The 11,351-nt window shown below is 45.8% G+C and overlaps 1 pseudogene; it reads left to right on the forward strand.

Annotated features, from left to right (window-relative positions):
• The first annotated feature begins 324 nt into the window (after positions 1-324).
• Positions 325-10,483, forward strand: LOC148001741 (large ribosomal subunit protein eL8-like; annotated as a pseudogene).
• The last annotated feature ends 868 nt before the right edge of the window (positions 10,484-11,351 follow it).

An 11,351-nucleotide genomic window follows, 5' to 3' on the forward strand; every position in this document is an offset into this window, starting at 1 on the left:
GGAGCGGTGCCCCAGACGTCTTGGATATCCCTGTGTCAAGGAAAGGGAAAGAAGGAAGAGAAAAGGAGGGAAGACAATGAAAGAAAAAAGATTATGTTAAAAGGAAACACCTAGAAAGTGATTTGCTCTTCATTCACTCACTAGGAAAATCTTCGCAAAAGTGCAAGAAATACTGATTAAACCCTTGTTACGACAGGCACTGCCTGGATCGCAGAAGTAGCTACAACCTGCCCTGCATGTGGGAGTCAACCCTGTGGGAGGCTGGATATAGGAGTGGCCCAAGTCACATAACTAGAATATCTATCGGACCCCTGCCCGGTCACCATGGAGACCCCAGAGGAGAGGAGCCGAGGGAAAGACTTTCTGGCAATTTCAAGCAGTTCCCAATGTCCTTTCATCTTAGCCAGAGCTACAACTCTCTCTGCAGCTGCAGCCTGCACCCACAGAGGACTTCTGGCAGAGGTAAAAGGAGCTGCTGGCCTCTGGGGGCTTCAGCTGAGGGTGATGGATGCCGTGGAGGAGGAGGTTGACTGTGCCTCAAGGCTGCCAACCAGAGCTGCCATGAAGAAAATTATGAGGTGAATTAAACTTTAATTTGATTTTTATTTGGTTTCAGCAACCAATAAAGGGGTAGCAATTTTCCAAGCCCTGTCACCGGTTGGAGGAATGCTTTGAGAACATCTGGCTTATTAACCGCAGTGACAATAAAGGCCAACCCTATATTTGCAGAGGGGCTGCCTTCCAAGGCTCTTGAAGCACTTTGACTGATCGTATCTGCTTCCCTCGCTCACAGCAGCCCCAGAGAAATCTTATTTCCTTGTAATTAAGCATAACTGCTAATCTCTCCCACAGCTCACCCATAATTGCCTGTTGGACTGACCTCCAGATGGACCACCAGGAGCACCCAGAAGGGCTGACTAGCAGAGTGCAGGTGAGGTCAAGGCGCAGGGAGAGATAGACTAAGGCTCAAGATGGCTACTTAAGTTTGTTTAAGTTTCCCTTATCCCCTGGAAACATTGAACCAAGGTAGCATAGTTCCATGTTCTCCAGACTTAAGAAAGTGTATCTCTATATGTGTGCAATGGAAAAAGGTTTTACAAAACACTTCTGGCTTGCATAGAATTCTGTTTTGTTTTTCTGGAAAAAATGGAAAGATATAGAAATTTCTTGTTTTCCCCAAATGTCTTCTCTCCTTTCTTTCCTTCATTTTGGTAGAATGCTTAACTCATTTAGATATAACTTATCCTAATTAATTCGATTTCTAAGTATAGTGATGCTGCTGTAAATGCCAAAAAATGGTATATCCATAAAGTGGAATATTATTTGGCCAGTAAAAGAAATAACATACTGGTATACATTGTACTGGGACTGAACCTTGGACACATTATGCTAATGAAAGAAGCTGCCACAAACTACAATATAGTGTGTGAGTCCACTTGTGTGAATGTCTAAAATAGGAAAATTCATAGAGACAGAGAGTAGGTTAATAGTTGCCAGATTTAGGGGTGGGGATTACTAAGGAATACGAGGACTTTTTTTTTTTTTTGAGGTGATAAAAATGTTCTAGAATTAGCCAGTGAGGATGATGGTTGTACAACCTTAGGAGTATTTTTTTTTAATCACTGAATGATACATTTTAATTTATTTATCTACTTATTTTTTATTATATGTACACGTTTGTGTCTGTGTGTGTCATGCAGGTTCAGGTGTCCCCAGGAGGCCAGAAGACATTGGATCCCCTGGAGCTGGAGTTAGAGGCATCTGGTGTGAGCCTCTCAATGTGGCCTCTGGAAACCACATATCTTCCTCAAGAACAAGACACACTGTCTTTTATTGTTGTTGTTGTTGCTTTGTTTCTCTTGTTTTGGTTGAGACAGCATCTGTCTATTACGTAGGTCTGGCTGTCTTGGAATTCTTCCCGTTGACCGGGTTGGCCTTGAACTCACTGAGATCCACCTGCCTCTGCCTCTGCCTCTGCCTCTGCCTCTGCCTCTGCCTCTGCCTCTGCCTCTGCCTCTGCCTCTGCCTCTGCCTCTGCCTCTGCCTCTGCCTCTGCCTCTGCCTCTGCCTCTGCCTCTGCCTCTGCCTCTGCCTCTGCCTCTGCCTCCCAAATGCTGGGATTAAAGTCGAGTGCGCATCACAGTATGTGCTCTAAACTCTTTAGTCACCTCTCCAGGTCCTGAACTGTACATTTTAAGTAGATGAAATATATGTCACTAAAGCTAGAACACTTCCATAATTCTGGTAACTGATCTGATTCAGGGGTCTGTGGCACCCCATTGCTTAAATTTCACCCTCTTTGCATCTGGCGTAAAAGACCTGTGATTCCTCAGTATACTGCAAGATGGGAAACAAGTCTTCAGCAGGGGGATAATTTTTGAAAAATTACTTTGGATGAGCAAACTAAGACATAGAGCAGGCAGGTGAGACATCCCGGTGACTAAAGGCCCTTAGCACTGAGCCTGGCCACCTAGGTGTGATTGGTCCTTGGGTCCCATGGTGGAGGGAGAGAACTGATGTGCGCAAGTCTTCCTCTCACTCATACATGGGTGCACACACACACACACACACACACACACACACACACACACACACACTGTAATAAAAATAATTTAACTTTAAAAAGAGATAGAGAACCCCAGACTAGCACTGTTCCATTGTACAAACTGGAAGCATGTTACCTTCTACCTGGAGCTATCCACACATGGTGTGAGGGAGGTTACACATGTTCCTAGACATGAGGCCCTGGGGCCACCTGGGGCCAGGATAAAGGGAAGATCCAGGATAAAGGGAGAGGGCTTACACGTGCTGTTGATAATAAAAGTGCACCATAGTTAAGGGATTGATGCCTTCTAAGGTTGTTAAAATTTTGCAGACAGAAGGTGAGGGTGTAGCTCAGTAGAGGAGTATTTGACTAGCATGCATAAGGTGCCGGGTTCAATCCTAAACACTGTACTTTTTAAAATTAAAATACTGCAGGGAAGATTCTTAGAAAACAGTTGAGGCACCATAAGAGTAGTGGAGACAAATGTCACCAGGATGAGTGTGGTGCTTGATTTATAACTCGGTAGGGACATGCAGCTACCCCTTCCCACACACCAAATTAAGATTACCGTTCTAAAAGTATTATACAAGTGATTGCAGAGATCGATGAGTCTGTAAAGGGTTTGCTTCCCAGCCTGAGGGCTGAAGTCCCATCTCTAGTCCATGTAAGAAGTGGTAGCTTGTGCTAGTAATGGCGGAGCAGGGCAGGGGAGGTAGAAGATCCCTGGGGCTTGCTGGCCAGTCAGCCTATTAGTCACAGACGGAGTCCTGGGTCCCCCAAAAACATCGAAGCTCAGAAAACAGGCGCACAGCGTCTGATGAGAAAACATATCCAAAGTTGTTTTCTGGCCTATCCATGCATGTGCGCACACGTGCATGCACACACACACACACACACACACACACACACGCACACACGCACACACACGCACATTTGTACCCGTATACACACATAATCATTGTATACACACAAACCTACACACACATACACAAACATATGCATATATATGCATACACACATGCACCTGTACATACACACACTTACAACTGTATGTACATACACATATCCACCTCTATCCACACAACCTGTACACGCAAAACCTGCTGGTGCAAGTTTTGTTTGGTTGCAAGATATTCTTGATGAAGAAAGCCATGTGTTGATTTGTGTGCTGCCAGGAAGCAGTACTAACCTTATTGCAAACAAGCACTTGTAGGAGTTCTGACTAGTAGACTTTTGTCCCATGGCAGGAGGAGAGTGAAAGGAAAGCAGAGAGAGAGAGAGAGAGAGAGAGAGAGAGAGAGAGATCTTTTCTATGGATACAGTTGGGCTCCCCACTGTCTCCTAACCTTATACATATAGACACATATACATACACACATAAATTGTATACACACATGCACGTGTACACACACAGAGAGAAATATTATAAAATACAAAATACAAAGGAATATTTCTATTGTTTTTTTCTATTTTTAAGTTATGTCAGGTTTTTTGTGTTTTTTTTTTCGCAAAAATGCATGTATGTGCACTGTGTGAGAGAGACAGAGACAAAGAGGCAGTGAGACAGAGAGAAAAGAGACAAACAGAAACAGAGAAAGACAGTGAGACAGAGAAAGACAGAGACAGACAGACAGACACCGATGCCAGCCAAAGCCAGAAGAGGGCACTGGATCCCTTAGAACTGGAGTTACAGGCAGTTGTGAGCTGCCCAGTATGGGTGCTAGGAACTGAGCTCAGGTCGTCGAGAAGAGTTGTCAGTAATCTTCCTTAACCACTGAGCCGCCTCTCCAGCCGCACTGCTGCTATTGTAAACGGTGTACTCAACATTGTATTTGTTCTGGCCATTATAGGTTTTTTAGTACACGGTGGACTAATTTGGCACTTATTGGTTGAGTATGCTGTTGAGGGGATGAACTCTCATTTGTAAAATAAATCTCTACATTAAACCACAAATATGGTTCTCACCAGAGACCTAGGGAATGCAATTAAAAAGCTAAACACGGCAAAGGTAGAATTATCATCTTTCCCACCAGTCTCTCAGTAATGATTTTTTCAAAATAATACCTCTTCTTAGGATAAGGACAGACCCAGGCTGGAACAAAGGAACTGAATTGAACAGAGTTGTTCCAGCTCATAGCTGAAACAATAGTCTTGGAAGACAAAGGGCCAGAGAGAAAAAGCTTTTATAAATTTGAAAAGCTGGCTTTGGACATCAAACGCCAAAGCCCAAAGCCCACAGACAGAAGGAAGCAGGACACAGGCTTTATCCACAAGCCATGGAATGGATAGGAAGTCGGGACAAAGCGGGCTGCCGCGTGAGGCCTGTTTACTGCGGAGATAAGGAGTTGTAAATCAACTTTATCACTGAGCAGTGCTGGGTTCTGCTGGCGCAGGTTTTGTTTGGTTCTTGATGAAGGAAGCCATGTGTTGATTTATGTGCTGGCCCAAAACAGCTCTTACCTTACTGCAAACAAGCAGTTTTAGGAGTTCTGAAGGGTAGGGTAGACTTCTGTCCTGACTCAACTCGGGAGAGGAGGAGAGAAAAGGAAAGCAGAGAGTGAGATAAATATACATGGCTCTTCTCTGAGGATGTGCAGTGTGGCGCCCCACCCCCCATCCCTATGCTCTAGATCACCTGTCAGAAGCTCAGGGATTTGGGGACCACCCCACCCGGCCCTCCCCTGCCCCATCCCGCAGTTTAGGAGGTGGGGCCTGATGTAAGGTCCTTGCGCCTTTCAGAAAGTACTTGGAGGAGACGGGAAGACTTTTACACCCCCCAATCTGGCATGCTCCAACATGGTCAGTGTAGCTAGATTGAAAATCACCTGAGTGTCCTAACAGCCTCAATTCCGGAGCTCTGGTATAGATGAGAAGAAACCAGTGTGACAGCTTAGGAGACCCCAGAGACCTTGGAACACCTGTTGTTTAGAGGCCTTGCTAGTACTGTGGTGACCCACCACAAAACGGACAGTCAGGAGGCAAAGGTCACCTTCCCAATCCCCCTTCTAGCATACGCTACATCAAGGCTGCTTAAGAGTCTTTCCCCTTGCAATTCCCTTTGGTTGAGAAATTTCCATGTGATCCCAGGGATACAAGTATATAAAATAAACATACAATCCGACATTGACAATATATCATAAATACTATGATAATAATAGTTTTATTAGTATGATGATAAAATATCATAGAATTTTGATTGAAAGGATTTATAGAATTTCACCATCATTAGAGATGAAAATTTGCATACCAATGAGTTAGATGTGTTTATATTAGCATAGCATTCAGTGGCAGCTGAATGTTTGATACAGTGTAGCATAGAGCGTCTTCAGTGTGCTTCAGCTGACTGCTGTTTTATTTAAAGTTAGCAGTGCTGAGGGTGCTACTCATAAATGCATACTATGAAAAGGAACCGGGTGTTTAAGGCCAACTCAGAAACTGTTGGAGATTCTGTTCCAATCTAAGCCCAAATTCTTGCAATGATCTCTTTGGAAACTCAAGCCAGCAACTTGAACAGCAGTTTTTTTTAAAATATGACATTCTAATACAATCCGATCCAAATATAATACACAGTTAACACATAATGAGACATTGTAACAGGGAAATAGTAACTGTAATTAAACTCTTGGGGAGGGGTGTTGTTTATTTTTATTTTGTCTATGTATGTGTCTGAGTGTAGGGAAGCCCACCAGATGCGTGCAGGAACTGGGGGTGGTTAGATAAGGGTTTGAATCCTCTAGAACTTGAGTTACAGATGGTTGTGAACAGCTCTGTCAGTGCTGCAAACTGAACCTGGCAAGAGCAGTAAGCGCTCCTTCCCACTGACCCGGCCATCTTTGTAGCTCTCATGCTTTTTGTTTTAAAGATTTGTTTGTTTGTTTGTTTATTTATTTATTCAAGTTTTTTTCTGCATGTACATTTGCATACCAGGAGAAGGTACTGGAGAACGAAAAATAAACAGTAAAAACGCTGCAATTTTTTTTTTTTAGACGGGGTTTATGTCTCTGTATGTAGCCCGGGTTGTGCTACAACTCACTTTGTAGACCAGGCTGGCCTCAATCTCACAGAGATCCACCTGCCTCTGCCTCCTTAGTGCTGAGATTAAAAACTTGTGCACCACTGCCCAGCCTAACACTGCAATTCTTACACATGTACTTCAGGCAGCCTCATAGTCACACAGTGCCATGTCTGCATATTTTGTGTCCAGAACCACAGCACAGAGTCGTGTGCTACAACATGGGTGAGCATAGCCAGGGATAACTCAGAGTCATATGTAGTGACTGTGAATGAATTTTTGGTCGGTAAATATTCAGAAATCCTTACTGGTGCTAAGCTTTCCACAATGCTCACATTCAGTTATTTGGCCCTCTGACTTAAGAAGTCAGACCCTGGATGCTATTGCACTACCTCAGGCTTGCCTATATGCACCATGGGTAGGCTAGGCTAGGTTCACATCAACATTACTTCAGGATCTCTGCTGATAGAGCTGGGATCTAACCATATACAGAACAGAAAAGAAGAGAAGAAGTTCCCTCTCTAATGGCTTCCTTCTCCCAGTCTGGTCTCAGTCCTCCACTGGATGGGGGAAAGAAGTCGCCATATCCCAGATACAGAGAGCTGTTCTGAGGCTTGCTTCTTTTTCTCTCTGTCTCTCTCTCCTCAAGGAAAAGGCCCAGGTTTTATTGCTAATAAAATGAACTGTCTTACAATAATACGTGTGTGTGTGTGTGTGTGTGTGTGTGTGTGTGTGTGTGTGTGTGTGTGGTGTGTGGTGTCCTTTTGAATTATCAAGCATTAAGCACTACCGTACTACCGTATCTGAGGATGCTAGACACTGACAAAAGTAGTCATCAAAATAGAGAGGCTTTGCCTGCAGCAAAGTGATGCTTTGTGTAGAGAAAGCTGTTGCTGTAGGGCAGTCCTCCTAACCCACACTACACCATAAGTTGGGCTCTGTCAAAGAAAGCAGATGCTCCCTTGGATTAGCTGTGTCATCAAGCCCCCCCATCCCCTTTGTAACCCCAGAATAAAACAAAACAGAGGCACAGAAATATGGTTTTCCCCCAGAGACCAGTCCTCAGTATACATTCTTCAGAGGGAATAAAAAGTGTCCTTCAAGGAAGGACAGCTTTAGAAATTGTGTTCTCTTTTAAAATTGATTTCAAAATCCAGTGTCGAGGGTGGGGGGGAAATCCTTTAGCAAACCTTAGAAGGCACAGGATAAGGTCAACCATAAATAGAAGAGTCCGTCTCCTAACTAGGTTTGCAGGGAAGGTCAGATCAAGAGGGGTGGCAGAGAAAGACACGTGGAATAAAGGAAAGACTTCACAGGAATAGGATGGCAGAAAGCAGAAATAAATTAGAGGAACCTGCAGCGTGAGCATTTAGACTCCCTGGGGGACACCGATGTCCTCTGTGAGTCCTGTCTGGAGAGAGTGCTGGGAAGGAGTGATCCAGGCTGCTAAGAGGCTCTCCCAGGAGAACACCGAGAAGACCCAGGGGATTCTTTGGGGCTATAAGGCCAAGCCTGGAGTGAGCAACTATCAGAGAGTAACACAGGGTTAACCAGAAGCCTTGGAAATCATCTGCACAGAGGGAGAAATGTGTGTGCATGTGTGTGCACTCGAATGAGCACACACACACACACACACACACACACACACACACACACACACACACACACAGAGGCCTGGTCATAGATACCTGGCGTGGTAAGAAAATGATTTAAAAAAAAAGTCCCTGCTTCTGGAAGTGGCTCCTTGGGCATTCCTCCACAGACAGAAGTCTCATCGAGCACCTATTCTGAAGGTACCAGAAAGATAAGTGGTCTCTGGAAGGTATTTCCCTCAATGCAGGGAACGGATGCTGGATGCAGCCAATTTGCTCCAGTCGAATCTATTCTCTTTTCCCTTTCCAACTTAAGGGCTTTGTTCTCCTGGGATTTTATGGAAATGGCAGGACAATTCACAGAGAGTGACTAAAGCCACACTATTAAGACACATGACCTGGGGGTGGTTTGTATATAGGACTATAGACAGCTAAGTGAGCACGGTCTTTGTTATAATGCTGGCTTGGCTCTGTCTTAACTTTTGCTTTCATGAAAGTGGACTAAGCTCACCATCCTTCATTGCTTTATCTCCTTGCAGAGCAGGCAAGACAGGGCAGAGGGAACCAAGGCCATTGCCTCTGTGGTGTGCCCGTCCAACGTCTCTGGATGGATGTGCTCAGCTTCAGATTTTGAGCTGCATTTGGTTCTGCATAGCCACTCCTTTGCCTAGAGCTGTAGTGCGGTCGTGGACCACAAACTGCTGCGAGCATTGTTTGGGAACAGAAGCCAGCACTGCGGGCCCAAGTTATTACTGTGACTGGGAGAGGGAGGGGAAGAGGGAGTGGAGGGGGAGAGGGGGAGGCCCCGGGGGAGGCAGAAGGAGAGACAGAGGGAGAGAGAAGAGAAAGCTGTTCCTTACTGTGCTCTGGGCAGCATGCAATAACAAGGGAAGTGCAGCTCTGGCCCTGGGCAATTCAGAACACCCAGAGAGCCTAGAGAAGCCCCTGCAGCTCTGGTCAGCTGAAGAACTGGGGAGAGGTGCAGCAGACAGTTGCCTTTGGCGAGAACGGCAGCACCGTTGGTGCCAGCCTGGCTGTGGGCATTAGGGGGAGATTGCAGACAGCCACGGAGCTGCTATGAGTTGAATGAATGTGCTCCCACAAAATGCGCCTGCAAGAGCCTAGTCCTAGAGGGACAGCATTTACATCTCATGTCGGTCATTTTTGAGTTACCTTGACAAAATACCCACTGGAAACAATGTAAAAGGGAAGGGGTTTATTTCTAGTCTATCCTGGCGGGGAGGATGAGGCCGAGGGAGCATCGTGATAGGGAAGAAACAGAGTTTTCTTTCCTTTCCCCGTTATTATATATAGACCCCCAGGCGATGGGATGCCACCGTTCATATCCAGGGCAGGTCCTTTCTCTTACCTAATCCTCTCTGGATTAGTTACTTCATAAGTTCTTCTCACCCTAATCAGGTGATGGTTAAGATTAACAGTCACATAGCTATTATGTGACCTGCCTTGGGACTGGCTGTACACTGATGCCAATGTTGCTTTGGATGTTCAGACTAGCACACACATCCGGGCATTTACATAAATATATAATAAAATATTTTATCCTCTGGTGATGACATTTGAACCACTAAGATCGATGATGCACCGACACTGACACCTTCCTGAGGGCCTCAGCTGCAGTGTCCCTCTTTACTTCCCAGGGCAGGCCATCCAGCCCAAAAGAGACCTCACACGCTTCGTCAAATGGCCCCGCTACACCAGGCTGCAGCAGCAAAGAGACATCCTCTATAAGCGGCTCACAGTACCTCCTGCCATCAACCAGTTCCCCCAGGCCCTGGACAGACAAACAGCGACTCAGCTGCTTAAGCTCACCCACAAGTACAGGCCAGAGACAAAGCAGGAGAAGAAGCAAAGGCTGCTGGCCCGTGCTGAGAAGAAAGCTGCTGGCAAAGGGGACGTCCCAACTAAGAGACCGCCTGTCCTCTGAGCAGGGGTCAATACAGTCACCACCTTGGTGGAGAACAAGAAGGCTCAGCTGGTGGTGACTGCCCATGATGTAGACCTCATTGAGCTGGCGGTTTTCCTGCCTGCCCTTTGTCGAAAGATGGGGGTGCCCTTCTGCATCACCAAGGGAAAGGCCAGGCTGGGGCGCCTGGTCCACAGGAAGACGTGCACCACTGTTGCCTTCACACAGGTTAACTCGGAAGACAAGGGTGCTCTGGCTAAGCTGGTGAAGCTATTAGGACCAATTATAATGACAGATACGATGAGATCAGCTGCCACTGGGGAGGCAACGTCCTGGATCCTAAGTCTGTGGCTCGCATTGCCAAGCTGGAAAAGGCAAAGGCTAAAGAACTCGCCACTAAACTGGGCTAAATGTACACTAGGTTTTCTGTACATAAATATAATTACGAAATTAAAAAAATATTTTATTCTCTGTTAGTTGAGGTTCATCCATCGGTGCAGTCTTCCTCAACTAGAGTTGTGTAGATTACAGAAGTACAGATGCAAAGACGACCGCTGAATTCTGAATAGACTCATGTCTGGCCATTACTCACGGCTGCTGTGAAAAATTCATCTTCCCGGGGTCGTTGGATGTGATCAGGCTTAGTGGTACTGACCCGCACATATGAAGTGCATAAAACACGATGTAAAAGCAAAATGCCACTTATTAATGCACATCGAGATTTATATCCACCAAGGTGACCAGGCACTCATGACCCTTGTCTCCCAAATTCTCTCTCTGAAGGAAAATGACCAGGCCAGTTCATTTATAATCAGAAGCGTGTGCATCAGGTGAGTGTGGAGTCAGAGTTAAGAATTGGTAATGAGATCACCTGCCTCTGACAGCAGGCTGAGCAAGCCCGAGGCATCTGTCCTGACAGTGGGGATGTGTGTGTGTGCAGATCAGAATTGAGAATGGAAACCCCTCTAATGGGCTGTGCTTAGCTCCCAGGGTCCTTTCATTCCCAAAGTCCGCATCCCTGTCTCCCGACTTCCCAGGAGAGCAAGTAACCCTTCCGGAAGCATCGAAGCTGATCAGTTGACTAAGATACAACTGTTTGTCGCACGAGCGGCTGGCCAAGTCCTCAATTCACCCAGACCTTGCTTCTTTCTAGTGAGCACATGTGGTGCTTGTAACAGGTCGCTTGTAGGAAATTGTTTCCTCGGTCTTTGAGGACCGATCCCCAGCTTTGCTTTGGTGTGACTCATAGGAGCTGCCTCACCCCAGTTTTCTCAATAA

The sequence above is a fragment of the Rattus norvegicus genome, chromosome 13, assembly GCF_021556685.1.
Source record: "Rattus norvegicus strain SHRSP/BbbUtx chromosome 13, alternate assembly SHRSP_T2T, whole genome shotgun sequence".
In the NCBI taxonomy this organism is placed as follows: domain Eukaryota; kingdom Metazoa; phylum Chordata; class Mammalia; order Rodentia; family Muridae; genus Rattus; species Rattus norvegicus.